Source organism: Capricornis sumatraensis, chromosome 2 (genome assembly GCF_032405125.1).
Source record: "Capricornis sumatraensis isolate serow.1 chromosome 2, serow.2, whole genome shotgun sequence".
Classification (NCBI taxonomy): Eukaryota; Metazoa; Chordata; class Mammalia; order Artiodactyla; family Bovidae; genus Capricornis; species Capricornis sumatraensis.
In genome coordinates, this window is record NC_091070.1 from 169493351 (window position 1) to 169516243 (window position 22893).

Here is a 22893-nt window from a genome sequence, read left to right on the forward strand (position 1 = left end):
AAAAAAACAACAATAGATCTCTTAAGAAATCAAAGAGGAAATTTAAAAAAATACCTGGAGACAAATGAAAACAGAAACATAATATTCCAAAATCTATGGGACATAACAAAGGCAGTTCTAAGATGGAAGTTTATGGCAATTCAGGCCTTCCTCAAGGATTAAATGAATTAATGCAAGCAGTACTATTTGTTCAGAAGTTCACAGTGCAAAACATATCATAAGTGCTAGAAGTATAAAGGTTTCCAAAACAGAAATCTACTACTTGTGCAGAGCTTACATTCTAGTGATGCAGTAAGAAAGATAGCAGACAAACGCATCCATGATATAATGTTGGGCAGTGCTAAGAGCTATGAAGAAAAAAAGGGAGATCTTCCCAGGTGGCACTAAGTGGTAAAGAATCAGCCTGCCAATGCGGCAGACACAAGAGATACAGGTTCGATCTCTGGGTTGGGAAGATGCCCCGGAGTAGGAAATGGCAACCCACTCCAGTATTCTTGCCTGGAAAATCCCATGGACAGAAGAGCCTGGCAGGCTACCATCCATGGCATCGCAAAGAGTCAGATACGACTAAGCACACATGCATCAGTCACAGTCATCATTATATCAAATGTTTCAGGTGTTACTTTACACAAGGTAATCAACCAGACCACCTGACCTGCCCCTTGAGAAACCTACATGCAGGTCAGGAAGCAACAGTTAGAACTGGACTGGAACAACAGACTGGTTCCAAATAGGAAAAGGAATACATCAAAGCTGTATATTGTCACCCTGCTTATTTAACTTATATGCAGAATACATCATGAGAAACGCTGGGCTGGAAGAAGCACAAGCTGGAATCAACACTGCTGGGAGAAATATCAATAACCTCAGATATGCAGATGACACCACCATTAAGTCAAAAAACGAAGAGGAACTAAAAAGCCTCTTGATGAAAGTGAAAGAGGAGAGTGAAAAAGTTGGCTTAAAGCTCAGCATTCAGAAAACGAAGATCATGGCATCTGGTCCCATCATTTCATGGGAAATAGATGGGGAAACAGTGGAAACAGATGTTATTTCTTTGGGCTCCAAAATCACTGCAGATGGTGACTGCAGCTGTGAAATTAAAAGACGCTTACTCCTTGGATGAAAAGTTATGACCAACCTAGATACCATATTCAAAAGCAGAGACATTACTTTGCCGACTAAGGTCTGTCTAGTCAAGGCTATGGTTTTTCCTGTGGTCATGTATGGATGTGAGAGTTGGACTGTGAAGAAGGGTGAGTGCCGAAGAATTGATGCTTTTGAACTGTGGTGCTGGTGAAGACTCGAGAGTCCCTTGGACTGCAAGGAGATCCAACCAGTCCATTCTGAAGGAGATCAACCCTGGGATTTCTTTGGAAGGAGTGATGCTGAAGCTGAAACTCCAGTACTTTGGCCACCTCATGAGAAGAGTTGACTCACTGGAAAAGACTCTGATGCTGGGAGGGATTGGGGGCAGGAGGAGAAGGGGACGACAGAGAATGAGATGGCTGGATGGCATCACTGACTCGATGGACGTGAGTCTGAGTGAACTCCAGGAGTTGGTGATGAACAGGGAGGCCTGGCATGCTGCGATTCATGGGGTCACAAAGAGTCGGACACGAGTGAGCGACTGAACTGAACTGAACTGAACTGAAACTAATACTTAATAATAAACATACATTTCCCTAATCTGTATACATATAGCTCTGGTGACATAAATGAGCTAATATAAACTCTCTTTTTGTCCATAAACACAAAGAAATGTTTGTCTTAAAAACAAAACAAGGGGGCTTCCCTCATGGCTCAGTGGTAAATAATCTGCCTGCTAATGCAGGAGACATAGGTTTAATCCCTGGTCCAGATAGATTCCACATGCCATGGAACAACTAAGAAAGTGTGCCACAAATATTGGGCCTGTGCTCTCGAGCCCAGGAGCTGCAACTACTGAGCCCACATGCCAACTGTTGAAACCTCTGCACTCCAGAACCTGTGCCACGCAACAAGAGAAGTCACTCCAATGAGAAGCCCCCTCACTACAACTAAGAGAGTTGCTCACTGCAACTAGAGAAAAGCTTGCAAGTATAGCAACAAAGACCTAACACAGTCAAAAATAAGTTATTTAAAAAATAAAAGCAAAATAAAACAACTCAAAGGAAAGAAATTAATCTCCAAAGGCCTCCAAAAATTTAATCCTGATTGAGAAGCAATGACATGGGGAAGGAAAAATAATCAGATGAGATTTGAGTCTAATGTGATAGGAGTTGGAGTTTTAATGAACACAGAACAGGAGACATGTGAGAATGAAAAAGATGAGGGGCTGAAATTGAGATTCTCTGCCTATAAGAACTTCTCTTTCCTAAGGAAGAACTAAAAGTCTCAGCTCATCAAGGCAAGAAGGCCATAAAGAAGCTTATTTCTTGCCCAAGATTCTGTCTGGGAGATTTTAAAAAGGAATCTCTTTTAAGCATGTAGTCAATGTATACAGCTGTGGTATAGGATTTCACAAGTGGAGAAATTTATGTGAAAAAAACAGCTCTAACAATGCTGAAACCTCTGGGCTACCTGATTAAAAAAACTGGTCTCTTGAATACTTCCACAATGCATTGAAGGAAACTAATGAATGCTGCTGCAGATAAGCTTATAAGCAAAAATCAAGACAGGAAAAAACTGGTCATAACAGAGAGATCAGATGCAGTAGGCCAAAATATTAGCCACCCTAAGAACTTGAAATAACAGAGAAAAAAATCAGAAAGTGACTATAACTGAAGTTTTATATAATTAAAGAGATAAAAAAGGAGAAAGAAAAGCTATGTTGAAAAACCAGGCCACCATAAAAGAAAGGATAGAAATGAAAAAGAACCAAACATAAATTCTACAAATGAAAAAAAGTCATTAAATGGATTGAAGAGGAGATTATATGTAGGGTTAAAAAAAAACTGAAAAGCAAATCTGAGAAAGTTATCTAGATCATAGCAAAAATAAATTACATAATTGAGGTTGAGATACAGAAGTGTACTAATCCAAGTTTCATCTATAGACCACAAATTGTTACTGGACTGGTTCATGATACACAAAGTGAGAGTAAGCATTTGTAACAATTTGATAGTGTTGTGACATTCTCATATTTTATAAAAATAATGGTACACAGTTGACTGGAAATTAAAACCTATCTTCTACCAGATAGTTTGAGAACCACTGACACATAGGGATAGAAATAGGGACTGTCCACTGTGCAATCAATAGTTACAGGAGTTATAGAAGAGAATACAGACAATGGGGAAGCATACATGTTTGAAAAGGTAAGATTAAAAAGTTCTTGAGAACTGCCTGACAAGCCAGTGGTTAGGACTCTGAGTTTTCATTGCTCCAAGGGCCCAGGTTCAATCCCTGGTTGGGGAATTAAGATCCCACAATACATCCTGTGTGGCCAAAAAACAAACAACAATAACAAATAGTACTAAAATTGTTTGATTATTTGATAAACAAGAAGACATGAGAAGTAACACGGATTAAGAGCATGAAGTAGAACCCTGGATCTATGATTTCTAAATTGTGTGTTCTTGGACAAATTATTTATTCTAAGCTGCAGCTTCCTGGTCTTTAATGTAAATTGTATAAAATATGGTGGCTCAGAGGGTAAAAACGTCTGCCTGCAGTGCGGGAGACCCGGGTTGAATCCCTGGGTCGGGAAGATCCCCTGGAGAAGGAAATGGCAAGCCACTCCGGTACTCTTGCCTGGAAAATTCCATGGACGGAGGAGCCTGGTAGGATACAGTCCATGGGGTCGCAAAGAGTCAGACATGACTGAATGATTTCACCAATGGAAACTGTAGTACAAACAAAAAAGAGTGTACTGGTGGAATGAGATAATACAGGCACTTAAATATTAGGTGTTCTTTTTCTTCTTAATTAACATAAATCCCAAAGCAGACAACAGATATTAATAGTAGCAGAGTCTAAAGAAGATCTACTCTTGGGACTTCTCTGGTGGTCCAGTGGCTAAGACTCCGCGTTCCCAGTGCAAGGGGCTGGAGTTCAATCCCTGGTCAGATAATTAGATCCTACATGCTGCAACTAAGACCTAGTGCAGCCAAATAAATTTTTATACACACACACACACACACACACACATATATATATATACATATGCAAATCTATTCTTAAAACCCACCCTGACACTTCCACTTCACATTATCTTCTTGTTACCAAAGCAGAAATAAACTATTTTTTATTTAAAAGATAGTTTTCAAATATTAAGTGAAAATGAATGGTTTCACATTTGAACAAAACAAGTATAGTATTATAATTACCTCTATAAGCAGCTTTCCAAAAGTTTTTCTGTCCAGGGCATACGGTAGCTTCATCCAAAGCTCTCTGTGCTAGTCCCACAGCAGCAGCTGCAACCTAGCATTACATTTTACAAAGCAGAAGTTCACGTTGTCTTTAAAACACACATATAATGGCTACTTACCTCAAATCTAAGTTAAAGTTTGCACAAAGAGAAGCTGACCTATACCTTAAGGCAATAAAGGGTGGGGGAAATGACAAGCATTTAAATTTATATTTTACATGAATTAAAGGTTAATGGAAGGCATTTGCAAGGCACAGGATCATGGCCTAGAGATAAATCATTCTTTCTGTTTAACAGGGGAAAGCTTCTCAGGGGAAATATTCCTAATGAGTGAGGCAAGAGGAATGAGTATACATCAGCAGGAATGATTAAGTTAAATGTGAAATGCTTCTTTGTAAATCTAACAACTACAGTAATTTTGCTCTTACTAAAATAATTTCTGTAACAGCAAGAATGTGGAAGAATTCTTAGAAAAAAAATCCCTCCATCTTTAATAAAAGCAGATATTTAAAAAGAAATATACAGACCAAACAAACAATGTTAAAACAAAACTATTCAATATAATAAATGAAAACTCCTATAAAGGTTATTAAGCCATCTTACTTACTGGTGGTCTGGTTTTATCAAATGTTTCCATTGCAATTTTGAAACCAGCTCCCTCACCAATTAAAACATTTTCCTTAGGCACTCTCCTCTTGTATCTTCCTCAGATACAAGAGGAATTGTCTTTGAACATCGCTGGCCCATATTTAATTCCTAATAAGGAAAACAATATGTAGTATGAAACATATTTTGAGCTAGCATAAATTCTTGCTTTAAGCACTGTTAAAGACACTTAAGATTTTCTGCAATTGCCTATTTATATGGAGGTGGACAAACTATGGTCTGCAATGCCTATTTTCTAAATATAGCTTTACAGGACTACAATCACACCTACTCATTTACATATTCTCTGTGGCTACTTTCTTGCTCCAATGGTAGAACTGAGTATTTGTGACAGAGACCAACTGGCCCTCAAAATCTAAAATACTTGTGTATGCCATATCTTTGAAAAAAAAGTTTGTGAAACTCTCATCTAAAACAATGTTTCACAAACTCTGAAACTGTTGACTACAAATTGTCGCTTACCTGTCAATGACAAATGGCACTTGCTGAGAGCATCTGCCAGTGACTGAACGACAAGGGCAGTCGCCATTTGCCTCTGCAGAGACTGAACCCTGTGGGGCTGCAGCTGCTAACTTTACCTCCCCAGGGAGTTCAGGGTGGAATGAGGCACTCTGTGCTCCAGGGAATCTGGCAGAACAGATCTTTAGATGTGTGCTGTGTGCTAAGTTACTCAGTCATGTCCGACTGTTTACAACCCCATGGACTGGACTATAGCCCACCAGGCTCCTCTGCCCATGGGGACTCTCCAGGCAAGAATACCGGATTGGGTAGCCTATCCCTTCGCCAGGGTATCTTCCTGACCCAGGAATTGAACCCGGGTCTCCTGAACTGCAGGTGGATTCTTTACCAGCTGAGCTACCAGGGAAACCCTGGTAAAGACCTACCAGTTCTTTTGATAGTTGGATACTTTCAGGAACTGATTTCATGATCCCACAGAGTCTCCTGGGAAACTTAACAGTCCTATTAAGACACTCCTCCTTCCCATTTCCCTCTGGTGGCTCAGACATTAAAGGATCTGCCTACAATACAGGAGACCTGGGTTTAATCCCTGAGTCAAGATCTCATGGAGAAGGGAATGGCTAGAAAAATCACTAAATCCCTTCACGGTGACATTAGCTCCTTGGGACTAGCAGAAAACCTCTGTAAAGAAAGCACTTGATTGCACTGAACTCCCCCTTCACCAAGATCTTATATATTGACGTTCCCTGACTGCCTCTTTGGAGCTGTCTCTCAGAACTATCTGAGGTCCTGTCTCACAGGCTGCAGTCCTCGTTTTGCCCCAAATAAAACTTAACTCACAGCTCTCAAGTTGTTCACCTTTTTTCATCAACAAAACCAACAGTAGTCTAAAGTTTACATGTACATATTACCCACAAAGACAAATTTCATTGTATGTTTGAAGACTATCTTTTTACCACAAATGTCAGTAAAAGCATTTAACATAATTTGCTTTGGAACATTTAATTTTAGCTTAACTAATAGAGCTAGCAATGTACTGAGTAAAAGTTGAACTTCTATTAATATCTATCTCCACCTCTGAGAATTAGGTGTTCTGAGATAGAATTTACATATAGAAAAATTAACTCTTTTAACATACACATTTCTAATAGTTTTGACAGATGTATATGTACTATATGTACTATCACCACAACGAAGATATTTCAGCACGCCTAAAGGTTCCTTTGTACTCTCTTAGTCAATTCCCTTACTCTACTCCCAATCCCAAGAAATCACCAATCTGATTTCATCCATAAGTTTTTCCTTTTCCAGAATGTCATATAAATGGAATAAGCTGATCCTTCTGTGTCTGACTTTTCACTTAGCAAAGTGCTTTTAAGATTCATCCACGTTGCTGCTGATCAGTATTTCAGAGCAGCATTCCCCTAAATGGATGTACCATATATCCTTTATCTGCTCACCAGCTGATGGGCATCCCCCACTGCCCTGCCACTCCCAAGTTTTCAGCAATTACAAAGAAAGCTGCTACAAACATAGGTCCTTGTTTTCATTTCTCTTGGATAAATATCTAGGAGTGCTGGGTATGTGGTAAGTGCACGTTTAACTTGATAAGAGATTGCCAGGGACGTGAAAAGATACTTTTCATCACTAATTATTACAGAAATGTCAATGTAAACTACAATGGGTACCTCACACTGGCCAGAATGGCCATCATTAAAAAGTCTACAAATAAATTGACACAGCTACTATGGAAAATGGTATGGAGATTCCTTAAAAAACTAGGAATAAAACCACTATACGACCCAGCAATCCCACTTCTAGGCATATGCTCTGAGAAAACCAGAACTGAAAAAGACACATATATTCCATTGTTCATTGCAGCACTATTCACAATAGCTAGAACATGGAAGCAACCTAGATGTCTGTCAACAGATGAATGAATAAAGAAGTTGTGGTACATATATACACAATGGAACATTATTCAGCCATAAAAAAAAACGCATTTGAGTCAGTTCTAATGAGGTGGATGAAGCTACAGCCTATCATACAGAGTGAAATAAGTTAGAAAGAGAAACATAAATACTGTATTCTAATGCATATATACAGAATCTAGAAAAATGGTACTGAAGAATTCATTTGCAGGGCAGCAGTGGAGAAACAGACATAGAGAACAGACTTATGGACATGAGGAGAGGAAAGGAGAGGGTGAGATGTATGCAGAGAGTAACATGGAAACTTACATTACCATATGAAAAATAGATAGCCAAGGGGAATTTGCTGTATGTCTCAGGAAACTCAAACAGGGGCGCTGTATCAACCCTAGAGGGGTGGGAGGATGGGGAGGGAGATGGGCAGGAGGTTCAAGAGGGAGGGGATATATGTATACCTATGGTTGATTCATGTTGAGGTTTGACAGAAAACAACAAAATTTGGTAAAGCAATTAATCCTTCAATTAAAAATAAATAAATAAAAGTCTACAAATAATGCTGGAGAGGATGTGGAGAAAAGGAACCCTTTTACACTGTTGGTGGGAATATAAATTGGTGCTACCACTATGGAAAGCAGTATGAAAGCAAAAATGGTAGTCATTCAGTTGTGTCCAACTCTTTGCAACCCATAGCCTACCAGGCTCCTCTGTCCATGGAATTCTCCAGGCAAGAATACTGGAGTGGGTAGCCATTCCCTTCTCCAGGGGATCTTCCAGACCCACATATTGAACTTGGGTCTCCTGCATTGCAGGCAGATTCTTTATCATCTAAGCCACCAGGGAAGCCCAGAAAACAGTATGGATGTTCTTCAAAAAAACAAAAATAGGGTTACCATATGATCCAACAATTCCACTCCTGGGCATATACCCAGACAAAACTATAATCTGAAAAGACACATGTACCCCTAGTTTCTAGTGGCACTATATACAACAGCTGAGACATGAACCCAACCTAAATGTCCATCAACAGATGAATGGATAAAGAAGATGTGGTATATATATACAACTGAATGTTCCTCAGCCATAAAAAGAATGAAATAATGCCATTTGCAGTAACTTAGATGGTCCTAGAGATTATCCTACTAAGTGAAGTAAGTTAGAAAAAGAAAGGCAAATACAATATGATATCACCCTATATGTGGAATCTTGGAGTAGGAAATAACAACTCACTCCAGTATTCTTGCCTGGAAAATCTTACAGACAAAGGAGCCTGGCAGGCTATAGTCCATGGGGGTCACAAGAGTTGGACGTGACTAAGCACAGAGGTGCAATCTAAAATACAAGACAAATGAACATATCTACAAGACAGAAACAGACTCCCAGGCACACAGAACAGACTTGTGGTTACCAAGGTGGGTGGTGAGGGAGGGAAGGACTGAGAGTTGGGGATTAGCAGATGTAAACTAATATATCCAGAATGGATAAACAACAAGGTCCTACTATATAGCACAGGGAACTGTATTCAATATCCTGTGATGAACCATAATGGAAAAGAATATGAAAAAAAAAATATATATATATATATATATAACTGACTCACCCTTCTGTACAGCAGAAATTAACCCAACATTATAAATCAACTATACTTCAATGATATATATATATATATGAAAAAAGAAATTGCCAAGATAGTTATTTCCCCTCAAAGTTTTGTTTTAAAAATTTTCAAACCAACAGAAGAACTGCAAGGAGTAAAATGAATACCTATATACCTTTGCCTAGATTCACCAATTATGACACATTTGCTTTATTTCTGTGTTTTGTGTGTGTGTTTAACTATTAGCTATTAGCATTATTTGCTGAATTATTTGAGAGGAAGTTGTAGATACCATGACCCTTCTTAAGAGAAAAATATGATCTGGTTTTTAATAAGCAGCATGAGAAGCAGGAGCAATGAGGATATAGACAAACTGTAAACATAAAGAATTGTATATGTATACAAATTGTATACAATTTGGCCACTCTTTCAAATGACTTGAAACGACTATTCTCAACTTAAAAATCTTCAGGAAGGATTATTTTACCTGATAACATCAAATGCAGCTTTATTTTTATTGCAACTTAATACAAACAAAATGTTTTCAATAAAGGAAACTGAAATTCGTAATTTTTAAATTTATAGTTAAAACAATATTGGAGGCCTTGATCACTATAAGTACACACTTACCTTTCTTCCAATCTGTATTCCTGGGGTGTCTGCTTCCACAATAAAGCCAGTAAAGGCTTTACGAGCAGGAGCCTTAGGATCCGGATCAGAATGAGCCAATAAAAAATACCTAATAAACATGATGATAAAGATAATGGTATCAGCAGATAACAACATACAACATATGATGACTCCCATCTCAGTTAACCCTCCCAACAATCCCAATTATTATTACTCCCATTTTATAGAAGAAATGAAGCATCAGAAAGATTTAAAAGCTTGCCCAGGTCACAATCTTATGATGTGGCAGAGCTAGTATTTCAACCCACATCTACTTCTTTCCCAGAAAGATTTAAAAATGCAACATGAGGAGAAAAGGCAAACCATCCAAATATCCATGTAACCCATGTTCTAAATAGCCTGGAATAGGAGAACTTTTTTTAAAATTCCTTAAACAACAAATTTATTTTCTGTGCTTAAAACTAATGAACTATCACTCATTGTACAGTTTTACTTAATAATTTAAAAAAATAGTAAAAACTCCTTTTCCAGTTTCACATTTTACCTAATTTGTCTTATTATATGATGAGTTGTACTTAATGAATTCTTACAGTTGTGAAAGGTTCTAGTCCCATTATTGGATTTCTCTCACTTGTTACATTGTAAGCATTTCTTCACTTTTTTATTATTTGGTGATATTATGATAACTCAAAAATAACAATATCTGCTGCTGCTTGCTGCTAAGTTGCTTCAGTCGTGTCCGACTCTGTGCGACCCCATAGACGGCAGCCCACCAGGCTCCCCCGTCCCTGGGATTCTCCAGGCAAGAACACTGGAGTGGGTTGCCATTTCCTTCTCCAATGCATGAAAGTGAAAAGTGAAAGTGAGGTCGCTCAGTCGAGTCCGACTCCTAGCGACTCCATAGACTGCAGCCTACCAGGCTTTTCGGTCCATGGGATTTTCCAGGCAAGAGTACTGGAGTGGGATGCCATCGCCTTCTCCAACAATATCTAGCACTCCATAATACTGAACACTCATAAAGTGATGGACATATTTAAAATAGACAGTAAACTCACTCTCAGGAATAATGCTTTTCTTGCCAAAAAATAATGCTGAAAGAGCACACACATATATATTGAATCAGAATTTTTGCAGACAAGGAAAGATAGTCCATTTTAGTTCATTATTCCAATCAGCAGAGAGAACTTCCTCTGTAAGTTTCTATGTATATACTTGTAATGATGAGTAAATACATTTTTCCCATGACAACTTACATATTAGACAGAACCACTATTGAAATGCTTGTCCTTATGCTGAGCTATACTCTACATTTGTCTCACTCTCACCCATTTATTCTAAACTGGCTTTCTGAAGCAAATGTATGAACCTAGTCTTCTTTGTATGAGACATTATTTCAAAATTTTTTTAATTCTTCCAATACAAATCTAATTCCTTTATTCTTTACAGGACATGTTTTCCGCCCTCAACCTAATCAAGAACATTTACTTGCTTTTGAATTTATTCCATTTTGTCAATGCCTGCCTTAAAAAGTGTTTCCTAGTACTGCTGCCATTTTTTCCTGTTTGTTTCACACTATACTTCAGCAAGAAACTACATTTACTTCTTAAAGGCAGATACATCGGACGGTTGATTCCTATTGACCCTTTTTTCATATTTTTTTTTCACAAATAGTGCTATCAAATATGTTTCCCTTCAACATTTTATATTTATACAAGTGATTTTATGACATTCTGTTGAAATTCATGTCACTATTTTTGAACTTACATATTTGGGCCTTTTAGACTTTATTAAAATAAAATTCTGTCCACTCTAAAAGATAATGCTTATTGCTCAGGATTAGAGAAATGTGCTATACCAGTGACTTTCCTTTTTCCCTCAGAGTCTTAGGGGAATGGCTCCAAGGAGTTTCTGGTGCAGAGAATGGAGAGTAGGTGTAGTGAGCCAAGTAGATGGAGCTCTAGCTTTCCTAATTAGATTCAACGAGAGCAGGTGATTTTGTTTTATTTTACAATTAAACTTCTGAGACAATTTGAAGAAATATCTCAGGACTTAGAACTTTTGAAAATTACTCAATTATTTATAACATTTTTTGGACCATCCAGTTCCGTGAATAAAACTTATCTTAATTGTGGTGGTTTAATAACAAAGGAAAGGAGAGAGGGGGAGATTCTGAATATGCAGTAATGAAGAAACAATGTACAGAGATGTTTTAAACAACATACCAATTAGCTTTTCCTCCATTGGTTATCCACATCTTCTGACCATTAATAATATACTCATCTCCTTTCTTTTCTGCTTTGGTTTTTATACCAGCTACATCAGAGCCTGATACAGGTTCTGTTACACAACAGGCCTTGAATATATGGAAAAAAGGAAACAAATAAATGTTAACTATTAAATTATGAACATTTAGAACCAGAAATGTATCTTATTTTTGTCAATAATTTTAAATATTTTAAAATATGTAAAAATAAAATGTTCTTACAGAATCAAACTCTTTAAGTGTAAAAACATTTACTATGTAATTTAAAACAAGATGTAGGATACCAATTATCGTTGTTCAGTTGCTAAGTCATGTCCAACTCTTTGCAACCCCATGAACTGCAGCATACTAGGTTTCCCTGTCCTTCACTATGAAGAATACCAATAATCTATGTCAAAAATTATAATGTTAAGTATCTTCAACCAAGTTAAATTCAATTTCACATCATTTATTCAAACATGTACTGAGCAGTATCTACTATTTACCAGATTATAAAAGAGGAGATTAAAATATCTTGTCTTCAAAATTTTTACAATATAACAGTAGAGATGAATACTATAGAATACTATACTGTAATGACATATCTAAGTATTATAGTCATACATAAAGGGCTTAAAAAATTAGGTTTAGTTTTAGGGTGTCCAGAAAGCTTCCAGAGGTGATGCTTAAATTAAGTCTCAAAAAATGAAAAGGAATACTTAAAGGATAATCAGATTCTATAACATGTATACAGATTCTATAGCATATAAAGGAATGGTAGAAAATTAATCTGGGAAGAAAGGAAGGGAACAGATGACAAAAAACACTTTTATTACACTAAGTTAAATTTTTATCTGGTAGAAAGAACAGGAGCTTATTAAGGCTCTTCAACAGAGGTATGACAAGATGTAAACAGTAATGGACATAGGGATAAGTTCAGTTCAGTTCAGTCACTCAGTTGTGTCTGACTCTTTGCCACCCCATGGACTGCAAAACACCAGGCCTCACCATCCATCACCAACTCCTGGAATCTACTCAAACCCATGTCCAATGAGTCAGTGATGCCATCCAACCATCTCTTCCTCTGTCATAGCCTTCTCCTCCTACCTTCAATCTTTCCCAGCATCAGGGTCTTTCCAAATAAGTCAGCTCTTCGCATCAAATGGCCAAAATATTGGAGTTTCAGCTTCAGCATCAGTCCTTCTAATGAATATTCAGGACTGATCTCTAGGATGGACTGGTTGGATCTCCTTGCAGTCCAAGGGACTCTCAAGAGTCTTCTCCAACACCACAGTTCAAAAGCATCAATTCTTCGGCACTCAGCTTTCTTTATACTCCAACTCTCACATCCATACACGACTACTGGAAAGATGAGAGCCTTGACTAGATGGACCTTAGTTGGCAAAGTAATGTCTCTGCTTTTGAATATGCTATCTAGGTTGGTCATAACTTTTCTTTCAAGGAGTAAGCGTTTTTTAATTTCATGGCTGCAGTCACCATCTGCAGTGATTTTGGAGCCCAAAAAAATAAAGTCTGACACTGTTTCCACTGTTTCCCCATCTATTTCCCATGAAGTGATGGGACCAGATGCCATGATCTTAGTTTTCTAAATGTTGAGCTTTAAGTCAACTTTTTCACTCTCCTCTTTCACTTTCATCAAGAGGTTCTTTAGTTCTTCTTCACTTTCTGCCATAAGAGTGGTGTAATCTGCATATCTGAGGTTATTGATATTTCTCCTGGCAGTCTTGATTCCAGCTTGTGCTTCATCCAGCCCAGTGTTTCTCATGATGTACTCTGCATATAAGTTAAACAAGCAGGGTGACAAGATATAGCCTTGACGTACTCCTTTTCCTATGTGGAACCAGTCTGTTGTTCCACGTTCAGTTCTAACTGTTGCTTCCTGACCTGCATACAGATTTCTCAAGAGGCAGGGATGGTGGAAGGCATACAGATTTCCCAAGAGGATAAAGGGAAGGTGGAAGGGTGACCAGCGGGTTGCTGAAGTTCATTCACGTTTACTGTGTGATGGGAACTGTGAATAAAAGGCCTAAAGACACAGGTTCCTCACCCTTAAGGTACTTAGTCCAAAGAGAGAAATCTTAACAGTTCGTTTTAATTTAAAGTAGTAAGGGACCATAAGGACATCAGAAATGACTACTTAGGTCTAAGGAAGGGTGGGAGGTGAGTGATAAGGAGGGTAATAATACTTTTGGAGAAGATACAATGAATAGTCATTGGAGGAGATAAGTCTTGAAGGACAAATAAATGAGGCAAGCAGATCTAGGCACAGAAGAATGAAATAGCATTGTGCAGGGCAAAGTACTAGCAGTTCAGGTGTCGTTCAGGCAGTAAGTCATGTACGACTCTTTGCAACCCCATGGATTGCACATGCCAGGCTTCCCTGTCTTTCAATATCTCCCAGAGTTAGCTCAAATTCATGTCCATTAAGTTCAGTTCAGTTCAGTCGCTCAGTCGTGTCTGACTCTTTGCGACGCCATGAATCGCAGCACACCAGGCCTCCCTGTCCATCACCAACTCCCAGAGTTCACTCAGACTCACGTCCATCAAGTCAGTGATGCTGTCCAGCCATCTCATCCTCTGTCGTCCCCTTCTCCTCCTGCCCCCAATCCCTCCCAGCCTCAGAGTCTTTTCCAGTGAGTCAGCTCTTCCCATGAGGTGCCAAAGTACTGAAGTTTCAGCTTTAGCATCATTCCTTCCAAAGAACACCCAGGACTGATCTCCTTCAGAATGGACTGTTTGGATCTCCTTGCAGTCCAAGGGACTCTCAAGAGTCTTCGCCAGCACCACAGTTCAAAAGCATCAATTCTTCAGCGCTCAGCCTTCTTCGCAGTCCAACTCTCACATCCATACATGACTACTGGAAAAACGAGAGCCTTGACTAGATGGACCTTAGTTGGCAAAGTAATGTCTCTGCTTTTGAATATGCTATCTAGGTTGGTCATAACTTTTCTTTCAAGGAGTAAGTGTCTTTTAATTTCATGGCTGCAGTCACCATCTGCAATGATTTTGGAGCCCCCCAAAAATAAAGTCTGACACTGTTTCCACTGTTTCCCCATCTATTTCCCATGAAGTGATGGGACCGGATGTCCATTAAGTAGGTGATGCTATATCTAACCATCTCACCCTCCATCACTCCCTTCTCCTTTCTTTCAATCTTTCCCAGGATCTGGGTCTTTTCCGGTTAGTCAGCTTTAGAATCAGGAAGCCAAAGTATTGGAACTCCAGCTTAAGCATCAGACTTTCCAAACAAGGCTGATTTCCTTTAGTACTGACTGGTTTGATCTCCCTGTAGTCCAAAGGACTCCTAAGAGTCTTCTCTAGCAACACAGTTCAAAGGCATCAATGGATTTATTTTTTTTTTTTATCAATTATTTAAGCCTAGCCAAAAATAATGTCTAAGAGATAAGTTCATGTAGGAAGGTAAAGGTCAGATCTAAACATAAATCATACAGATCATAGCATTAGCACTGTTGATTTATATAAAACTTACTCTTGACTTAAACTGCCAAATCAGTCTCCCCATTGGTGTTAAGGTTTGGTACATAAATCATACAGATCATAGCATTAGCACTGTTGATTTATATAAAACACTCTTGACTTAAATTGCCAAACCAGTCTCCCCACTGGTGTTAAGGTTTGGTATACTCACTGAATAGCCCATTAAGTCTCCAGTTCCGGGCTTTACCTCTCCCCTGACCTTTACCCTCTTGCATGGATTTATCTATTAGACATTCTTCTTGGTAATAAATACCTTAAGCAAAATGTATCTCAAACAAAATAATTTTCTGTCCACTCTTCAGAACTACTTCTCATCTAGATTATCTAAAAGTGGCACTAGTGGTAAAGAATTCACTGGCTGATGCAAGAGATGCTAAAGATGTGGGTTCAATCCCTGGGTTAGGAAGATCCCCTGTGTTATGCTCCAAGCCCGTATCTCCGAACCGACCAAGAGAGAGAGAGCAAGTCCACCACAGTAATGCAAGGGCAAGAAGGGAGTTTATCTCTAGCGTGCTAGGGCCCAAGTCTCATCCCACACAAGGGAATCCGACAAGAGCCCCGAACAAAGGAGTATGGTGGCTTATATACAGGCAGTTCTTTGTCTCAGTTACAGGAGTAGCTGGCGATTGGCCAGGCAGGATGAGCGCATATCCTGTCTCTTTCTGGTAAACATGACTCAGGTCCTAGAGCCCGTCGTTTGGTCCCTAACATTCCCCCCTGTCCTTAGATCATATAGAGGAATCTTCCTCTCGGTCCTGAGACACAGTTTGATATTGTTGTCGAAGCACAAACAGCTGTACTGTATTTATGTGTTTTTTTACAAATGCTATAAGTCTATTGATAATACATGGGCCAACGGTAAGCATCAGTAGAAGTATTAGCAGGGGTCCCAGCAAGGTGGAGATTAGGGTGGTCAACCAAGGGGATTGTTGAAACCAAGACTCAAACCATCTTCGTTGAGCCTTATGTTCTCGTTTACGTTGGGCTAGTCCCTCTCTTATTTTGGCAATAGATTTTTTAACTATTTTTGTGTGATCAGCATAAAAACAACACTCTTTTTTTTTTAGGGCAGCACAGAGTCCCCCCTGTATCTCCCCACCTTTTAGTTATGCCTGGGCGCACCTGGACATGCCCAGAATGCATGATTTCGGAGCTTGCCCCTCTTCCAGGGTATATTTACCACCGGCTTAAGGTCAAAGTATAAGTCTGGCCACCAAGTATTTGGTGGATGTATTGCGGTGGTGGAGTTAAGCATCTCACGTGTTACTCTATTTTGCAGTTTTCAGGTGATTTTGACGGGTTGATGCGGGTTCACGCTGGCAGCTCCGGAGCAGAGTAACTGGGTCATCCACAAGACAGCCCAGCCGAGCTGTCCAGGTCCTGTTGGCGCCTTCGAAGCTTTAGCCTCAGGGGGTTGGACGGGTGCAGAGATGCTTCCCATTTTTTTTTAGCGCCTTTCTGCTCTGCTGAAGCAGCTGTGTGTACGTGGTTGCAATGCACGCAAGGCCCGATACCGTCGACCTTTAGGGCAGTTGGGGTGGTAAGAAGAACAACATAAGGACCCTTCCATTTGGGTTCTAGTGCCTTGGTTTGGTGCCTTTTGACCCATACCCAATCTCCTGGGCCAATGTCAAGTGAGGGAATAGTTCCCTTATTTTGACCCACATGTATTTTTCCGGAGCAGTTTCCAGACACAAGAGTGCACCTCGCTTAAGGCCATCAAGGCCTCTTGGAACTGTCCCAACGTGGGAGGTGGTAGTTTTTTCCCTTCAAATATTGGACATACAGGGGGAGGTCTCCCATACAGAATTTCAAATGGGGTCAGATTAAGTTGATAAGGAGTATTACGCACACGGAAGAGGGCGAAGGGAAGGAGGGTCACCCAGTCCCTGCCAGTCTCTATAGCCAATTTAGTTAAAGTTTCTTTTAGAGTCTGATTCATCTTTTTACTTGCCCTGAGCTCTGTGAACTGTATTCACAATGTAACTTTTATTTAGTCCCCAGGGCTAGGGCAAGGCTCTGAACTATTTGACTCACAAAAGCAGGTCCATTATCAGAGCCAATGGTCACTGGCAGGCCAAACCTGGGAACTATTTTTTCTAAAATCTTTTTTTGCCACTATCATCGCGGTTTTTCCCTTTGTAGGAAAAGCCTCCACCCACCCTGAGAAGGTATCCACCAACACTACAAGTACTGGTAACCATATTTGCCTGGCCTTACTTCGGTGAAATCTATTTCCCAGTGTTGCCCTGGTCCTTCTCCCCGATACCTCAGTCCTGCATGTTGTCCTTTTCCTGGCCTCATCTGTTGACACTCCTTACAAGCATGCACTATGTTCTTTACAGTTGTCTGGTGCCGGGGAAATCGCAGGCACGCAGTTTGAAAGAGCATCAGAGTCTTCTTTTCTCCCAGATGAGTAGACAAGTGTAAATGCTCACATAGTTGCCATCCCAACTGAGCAGGGAGTATCAAGTAGCCGTCTGAGTCTCGGTACCATCCATCTTCACCTTTTTGAAGGTTGGTGTGTTTTTGGATCCAAGCAAAGTCTGTGGATGAATACTCAGGGGTTCAGGGCAGAGTTCCCATACCTGGAGGTGGAAGTCCGATCGCCAAGACAGGGGTGATGAAATCTTCATCAGCTACTTCTCGAGCTGCCAGGTCTGTGGCACGATTCCCTTGTGCCGTGGGGCTGTCACTCTTCTGATGCCCAGGTATGTGTACTATTGACACAGCCCGAGGCATCTGTACAGCCTCTAAAAATCTACTGATTTTAGGCAAGTTTTTAATTTCTTTTCCTTCAGCTGTCAAAAACCCCCGTTCCTGATATATCGGGCCCTGGATGTGTACCGTGCCAAAAGCATAGCGACTGTCAGTGAAAATAGTTATTCTTTTTCCTTTGGCTCTCTCTAATGCTTGAATCAGGGCAATTAACACTGCCTTTTGTGCTGAGGTATCCGGGGGAAGGGCCTCTGCCCATATCGTCTGTCAAGAGTCATCTACTACTGCGGCTCCCGCCCATCTCTGTCCATCTTTTACATAACTGCTGCCATCTGTGAACCATTTTAGCTCACTGTTATCCAGTGGAGTATCGGTTAAGTCCTTTCGCATTGCTGTTACCCCGGCCAGTATCTCATCACAATCATGGAGGGGGCTATTTTCCTCCAGATTGGGCAAGAGTGGCCGGATTTAGAGTGCAGGGCGTTTGGAAATGAATCCGTGGGGTGTCAAGTAGCAAGGCCTGGTAGTGTGTCAAGCAGGCATTAGAAATCCATTTACCTGGGGGTTGCTTTAAAACTCTCTCTATGGCATGAGGAGTGTAGACAAAGAGTCTCTGTCCATAAGTCAGTTTATTAGCATTGTGGACTAAGAGCGCGGTGGTCGTGATGATACAGAGGCAAGGTGGCCATCCGGCTGCCACTGGGTCCAGTCTCTTGGAAAGGTAAGCTACAGGTCGCATCCATGGTCCCCATCTCTGTGTTAGTACCCCTTTTCCTATCCCCCGCTTTTCATCTACAAATAATTGGAAAGGCTTAGATGGATCAGGGAGGGCAAGGGCAGGAGCTTCAAGCAAGGCTCGCCTGAGCTCTTGGAAGGCCTCTTTCATTGGCTCAGTCCATTTCCAGTCCTTGTTTTCTTTGGTCCCCTCATATAGGGGCCTGGCCTTTTCTGCAAACCCCAAGATCCATAACCGGCAATATCCCACCGTTCCCAGAAATTCTCTCACTTGTCTAGGGTTAGCTGGCTCAGGGATCTGGAGGATGGTTTCTTTCATAGCCTGTGTTAGCCACCTCTGGCCCTGTTTTATCTTATAACTGAGGTATGTAACCTCCTGCTTGGCAATCTGGGCCTTTTTGGCACTGGCCCTGTAACCTAAAGTCCCCAAGGTTTGGAGAAGGTCACCTGTTGCCTCTTGGCACTCTTTCTCTGTAGCCGCTGCCAGCATAAGGTCATCAACATATTGTAATAAAACAATGGTAGGGTGTTCAACCCGATACTCATGGAGGTCTTCATCCAGGGCCTCATTAAATAATGTGGGCGAGTTTTTGAAACCCTGTGGTAAGCGAGTCCATGTCAGCTGCACAGGGGTCTGACCACCGTCTTTCTGCCATTCGAAGGCAAAGATCTCTTGGCTTGCGGGGGCAAGAGGCAAACTGAAAAAGGCATCTTTTAAATCTAAAACAGTGTACCAAATGTAGTTTGAGGCAAGTTGCTTAGCAATGTATAAGGGTTAGGAACCATAGGATGAATATCATTTACCCGTTTGTTGACTTCTTGTAGATCTTGAACCGGTCTAAAATCAGTTCCCCCAGGCTTTTTTACAGGCAACAGGGAAGTGTTTTATGGGGACCGGCACCTTTTCAGGACCCCAGCGTCTATGAGGCGTTGTATATGAGGAGTAATTCCTTGTCGAGCCTCTTGACTCATGGGATACTGTCGTACCCTCACCGGGGAAGCACTGGCTTTCAGTTCCACAATGATAGGGGGCCTCTGTTTGGCTAGTCCCATTTCTGCTGTTTCAGCCCAGGCCTGAGGGTATCTTTGAACCCATGGTTGTACTTTGGGGCTTATTGTCGCTGGGGCCTCTGGCAAGTAGAGTCTGTATTCATCTTTTAATGCCAGAGACAGGACCTGAAGAGGATGCCTGGTCCCATCTAGAACCGACACTTGTCCGCGGTTGAAATGAATTTGGGCATTTACTTTAGACAGTAAATCCCTTTCCAACAAGGGCGCTGGACACTCAGGTATCACCAGAAAAGAATGGGTCACCTGGTGGGCCCCTAAGTTCACTTGCCGTTTTGTAGTCCATCCATATTGTTTAGTCCTGGTTGCTCCCTCCACCCAGCTACTGTTTTAGACATAGGTCCATCTTTTTGGCTTAAGAGTATTGGGCTCCCATGTCCACCATGAAGCCAACTGGTTTCCCCTCCACATTTATAGTAACCTAGGACTTGAGGAGGGGCTTCGAGCCCTGACCCCCCTAGTCGCTATCCTCACCCGCGTAGAGGATATGACTGTCTAGGGAGGGAGTCTCGTTTTTGGGGTTCTTGGGCCCCTCTTTTAGATTTTTTTGGGGGCATTTATCTTTTCAATGTCCAAACTCTTTACAAAACGCACATTGGTTTGTTTTTTTGTTTTTTTGTTTTTTTTTAAGCTTACGCCTTGTCGTTTTTTCTTCAGTTTTTGAGTCCAGTTTTTTTCCTTTTTGGAACCTGTTTTTGTTTTCAACCCTGGCAAAAAATATCTGGGCCAGCTCTTTTTGATTTTTATGGTTTTCTTCAGCTCTAAATTTTCTTTTTTCTCTTTTAATGTGGTCCTCTCTCTCTTCTGGGGTCTCTCTATGATTAAAAACTCTCTCGGCTGCCCTCACTAGATCTTGCAAGGATTGTTCACTTAACCTGTCTATCTTTTCTAACTTTTTTTTAATATCGGGGGCTGCTTGATTTACAAATGCTAACATAACTGCCACTCGTGACTCATCCGCCTGTGTGTCCATAGGGGTATACTGTCTAAAAGCTTCCATTATCCTTTTTAGGAAGGCTGCTGGGCTCTCATTTGGCTCTTGTCTCACTGAATTTATTTTGGCCAAATTAATTGGCTTTCTGGCGGCCGCTCTAAGGCCAGCCATGAGAGTCTGATGGTACACTCAGAGACGCTCCCTATCTTCAGCGCGTTCGAAGTCCCAGTTGGGTCGCACCAAGGGGAACCCCTCCTCAATGAGGTTAGGCTGTATTGTGGGCCTCCCATCCACCCCTGGCACATTTTTCCGGGCTTCTGACAGGATCCATTCGCGCTCCTCTGTAGTAAAAAGTACCTGTAACAGTTGCTGACAATCATCCCAAGTGGGATTGTGAGTAAACAGGATAGACTCTAAAAGATCAATAAGACCCTGCGGTTTTTCAGAGAAAGAGGGAGTCTGGGTTTTTCAATTGTACAAATCACTAGTGGAGAAGGGCCAATACTGATATGTCCGTTCTCCACCCTCTCTGGCTGGCCCCGCCCGGACCAGAAACGCATGAACGGTGGAGGAGGGAACCTCCGGGACTTCTTCCACTATGCCGGCCATTTTTTTTTTTTTTTCGCCTTTCCCCGAGTTCCCTAGGCAGGGCCCCTTTTTCTGGGAGGAGCTGAAGGCTTGGTTCTCTTTTTGGCTTCTCCCGATGAAACCTATGGAACCTGTGGAAGCAAGGGTGGGGAAGAGGGAAGGGAAGTGAGGGGCTGAAAAACAAAAGGTTTTAGCCAGCCCAGGGGGTTTTCCACCAGGTCCTGTCAGACCAAAATGTATGGAGTTTGGTCTGGCTGGGTGTCCCGAAGGGTAGGGGGCAAGCACCTTCTCTCCAACCGCTAGAATAGGAGGCAGGCTGAAGGTGTCTTCTTGTGGCCAGCTGACATCAAAAGCAGGCCACTCGGCAGAACAAAAAGTTACTAACTTGCTTTTTTTTTTTTTTTACCAGCAATGATAGATTCTGTGCTCTGGACTTGAAATCAGAGAAGTGGTTAACCATAAGAGATAAAGGAGTAGAAGTTGTTTGTCCCATGATCACAGAAAAGTACACTGGGAGCCAACAGAGCACACAAAGAGCAACCCAGACACCACGAATAGACAAAAAGATAACAAACACAAGGTGGCCACCGACAATGCACCTGCAGGATGTTCACAGAGCCAGCTGCCTCCCCAGCACGAAACTGGGCCCCGGCCTTATGCTGGACTTAACCCAGTAATCAGAGCCAGCCGCCTCCCCAGCACAAAACCGGGCCCCGGCCTTACGCTGGACTTGCCTCTGCACTTTACACCCAGATGCCTCCCCACTACGATACTGGGCCCCGGACTTAATCTGGGCTTCTGCAACGTTAGCACCGGTGCTCAGAGCTCTTATCTCCTAACGAGGTTACTCCCTTCTACCAGGAGAGTTGTCCTCCCCGGCGGGACGGAGATCCCAGACGAGCCCCCAAATGTTATGCTCCGAGCCCGTATCTCCGAACCGACCGAGAGAGAGAGCAAGTCCACCACGGTAATGCAAGGGCAAGAAGGGAGTTTATCTCTAGCGCGCTAGGGCCCAAGTCTCATCCCACACAAGGGAATCCGACAAGAGCCCCAAACAAAGGAGTATGGCGGCTTATATACAGGCAGTTCTTTGTCTCAGTTACAGAAGTAGCTGGCTTTACCTGATTGGCCAGGCAGGATGAGCGCATATCCTGTCTCTTTCTGGTAAACATGACTCAGGTCCTAGAGCCCGTCGTTTGGTCCCTAACACCCTGGAGTAGGGAATGGCAACTCACTCCAGTATTCTTGCTTGGAAAACCCCATGGACAGAGGAGCCTGGAGGCTATAATCTGCTGCTGCTGCTGCTGCTGCTGCTAAGTCGCTTCAGTTGTGTCCGACTCTGTGTGACCCCATAGATGGCAGCCCACCAGGTTCCCCGTCCCTGGGATTCTCCAGGCAAGAACACTGGAGTGGGTTTCCATTTCCTTCTCCAGTGCATGAAAGTGAAAAGTGAAAGTG

The 22893-nt window shown here is 41.5% G+C and overlaps 1 pseudogene; it reads right to left on the reverse strand.

The window, feature by feature from the left end:
- Positions 1-22893, reverse strand: part of LOC138072920 (medium-chain specific acyl-CoA dehydrogenase, mitochondrial-like) — a 53227-nt pseudogene that overhangs the window by 3627 nt on the left and 26707 nt on the right.